Source organism: Theropithecus gelada, unplaced genomic scaffold, assembly GCF_003255815.1.
Source record: "Theropithecus gelada isolate Dixy unplaced genomic scaffold, Tgel_1.0 HiC_scaffold_15883, whole genome shotgun sequence".
NCBI classification, from domain to species: Eukaryota; Metazoa; Chordata; class Mammalia; order Primates; family Cercopithecidae; genus Theropithecus; species Theropithecus gelada.
The window spans coordinates 1,913,308-1,916,713 of record NW_020257640.1 but is presented as its reverse complement, the minus strand read 5'-3'; positions in this window follow the sequence as shown (position 1 = coordinate 1,916,713).

Here is a 3,406-nt window from a genome sequence, read left to right as displayed (position 1 = left end):
TTTTTTTTTTTTTTTTTTTTTTTGAGACGGAGTCTTGCTCTGTTGCCCAGACTGGAGTGCAGTGGCCGGATCTGGGCTCACTGCAAGCTCCGCCTCCCGGGTTCACGCCATTCTCCTGCCTCAGCCTTCCGAGTAGCTGGAACTACAGGCGCCCACCACCTCGCCCGGCTAGTTTTTTTGTATTTTTTAGTAGAGACGGGGTTTCAGTGTTCGCCAGGATGGTCTCGATCTCCTGACCTTGTGATCTGCCCGTCTCGGCCTCCCAAAGTGCTGGGATTACAGGCTTGAGCCACTGCGCCCGGCCCAAAGTTACTCTTAAGGTTCATCTGTATTAGAAAATGCATGAGAACAAAATCAATTTTGAAAAAGAATAATAATCCGTATGTATATGAACTGCCATATATCAAAACACATTTTAAAACTAAGGAACTCAGCTGGGCACGGCAGCTCACACCTGTAATGCCAACTCTTTGGAAGGCCAAGTTGGGTAGATTGCTTGAGCTCAGGAGTTTGAGACCAGCCTGGGCAACATGGTGAAACCCCATCTCTACAAAACACACAAAAATTAGCTGGGCATGATGGTGTGTGCCTGTAGTTCCAGCTACTTGGGAGGCTGAGGTGGGAGGATCACTTCAACCTGGAAGTCAAGGCTACAGTGAACAATGATTGTGCCACTTCATTCCAGCCTGGCCAATGGAGTGAACCCTGTCTCTAAAAATACATAAATAAATAAAATAAGGAACTAAAATACTGAGGTCTTGGTGAATTGCAGTCAAATCATTCAGTGAAACAGAATAAAGTACAGAAATAAATGTGATTATTAAAATATTTATTCGTCCAACAGATATTTATTTAGTTAGTTATTTAGTTTGAGACAGTCTCACTCTGGCACCCAGGCTGGAGTGCAGTGGTACAATCTTGGCTCCCTGCAACCTCTGCCTCCCGGGCTCAAGCAATTCTCCCACCTCAGCTTCCCGAGTAGCTGGAATTACAGGCACGCATCACCATGCCTGGTTAATGTTTATATTTTCAGTAGAGATGGGGTTTCACCATGTTGGCCAGGCTGGTCTCAAATTCCTGACCTTGTGATCTGCCTGCTTCGGCCTCCCAAAGTGCTGGGATTACAGGCGTGAACTATCGTGCCCAGCCTCCAACAAATGTTTATTGAACACCTGCTACGCGTCAGCACTGTTCCAGATGCAGATGATACAAGAATAAGCAAAACATAATGTCTTCGCTGTCTTGAAACTTACATTCTAGTTGTGGGAGACAAACAAATGAACACACAAATAATGTTATAATACAGCAGATGGTGCTAGGTGCAGCTCCAACCAGGGAGTCAGCAGTGGAGGGGGTGAGAAGGAGTCAGATTTCGAATATGGTTGGATGATAGAGCCAGCAGAATTTGCTCATTGATCTTGATGGAGGGTGTGAGTGTGAGAGAAATCAAGAGTGACATCCAGGTTTAGGACTTAGCCACCAGAGGACCAGAGAATTTGTCTACTGAGACATAGAAGACTTTGGGAAGAGCAGATGGGAGGGAGTTCATGAGTCTGGTTTTGCTCCTTTGGTTGGAGATGCCCACCAGATATCCAGGAGGGTATGTCCAGTAGGTAATTGGACTGGAATTATACGGGTTTGGAATTAGGTGAGAGAATTGGGCTAGAGACATTAACTTGGATGTCAGTCAGTGTATTAGGCCATTCTTGCATTGCTATAAAGGAATACCTGAGACTGGGTAATTTACAAAGAAAATAGGTTTCCTTGGCTCACAGTTCTGCAGGTTGTACAGGAAGCACAGCATCAGCATCTGCTTCTGGAGAGGCCTCTAGAAGCTTCCAATCATGGCAGAAGGCAAAGCAGGAACTTGCACATCACATGGCGAAAACAGGAGCAAGACAGAGAGGGAGAGGGTTTCACACACTTTTAAACAACTAGATCTCACAAGAATTCACTCACTATCTTGAGGACAGCACCAAGAGGATGGTGCTAAACCATTCAAGAGAAACCCACCCCCATGAGCCAATCACCTCCCACCAGGCCCCACTTTCAACACTGAGGATTACATTCCAACATGAGATTCGGGCAGGGACACACCTCCATACTATATCAGTCAGCGTGTAAATGCTATTTAAACCCACAGACTGGATGAGATCACCGAGAGAGGCTAGACAGAGATGAGCATGACTGAGCCTTGGGTCCTCCACCAATAAGCCATCTGGAAGATGAGGAGTAATAAATGAGAGGGGCTGAGAAGGGGCGACCAGGGAAGTAGGAGGAAATCCAGGCAGGTCAGGGGCCTGGGAGCAAGGCAAGGGGTTATCCCAAGGAAGAGGGAGTGGTCCCCTCTGTCAAGCCCTGCTAAGCTGCCAGGGACCACTGGATCCAGCACACGGTTTATGGTCTATGCAAACATGCTCGCACAGTGAGCGACCCACTGCAATTTCGGGATCGTATGGGAAAGAGAGGGCAAACTAATGGTTGGGGGTTAGCTTTTTACATCACATTCTCTTTCCTTTTTTATTAAGTAAAAGAGAGCTCTGAAGCAAATATGGTAAAATTTATTTGCTGTTAATCTGGGTATTGGGTTCAGAAGTATTAGTTATATCATTTCCTTCATTTTCCTATATATTTAAAATGTAGCATAATAAAAAAGCAAAACAGCTATGCGAAAAATATTTTTAGAATGACTCCCAAGAAGGTGGCCCTGGCAGGTTGCATGCACTGTGGCTTCATAGGCCCTGGGTACTTTTACCTCCGTCAAAAAATATTTCAAATGATACATTATAACTGCCTTGTCTAAAGTCAAATGTGATGCAGACTGGATGCATTATTATATGTTCATTATGATTATATTTATTTTTCCTTTTGATTTTATTTTATTCGTTGATTTTAATTTTTATTTTTGGAGACAGAGTCTCACTCAGCTGTCAGGCTGGAGTGCAGTGGCGCGATCTTGTCTCACTGCAACCTCCACCTCCCAGGTACAAGCGATTCTCCTGTCTCGGCCTCCTGAGTAGCTGGGACCACAAGGGTGTGCCACCATACGCGGCTAACTTTTTTGTATTTTAGTAGAGACGCGGTTTCACCATGTTGGCCAGGTTGGTCTTGAATTCCTGACCTCTAATGATCCTCCTGTCTTGGCCTCTCAAAGTGCTGGGATTACAGGTGTGAGCCACCATGCCCAGCCTTTCCTTCTGGTTTTAAAATAAATTAAAATGAAAAGATTTTCAGAGGCCCCTGACAGTGCCGCGTCCCTGTGCCAGTGGAGATGTTGGGCAGCTGTAGCAAACCTGGGCGTGGTGGAGGGCTCCTTTTCACTCTCGACTCAGCACGTATATGAACTACCATATAGCAAAACACATTTTAAAACCAAGGAACTAGGCTGGGCTCGATAGCTCACACC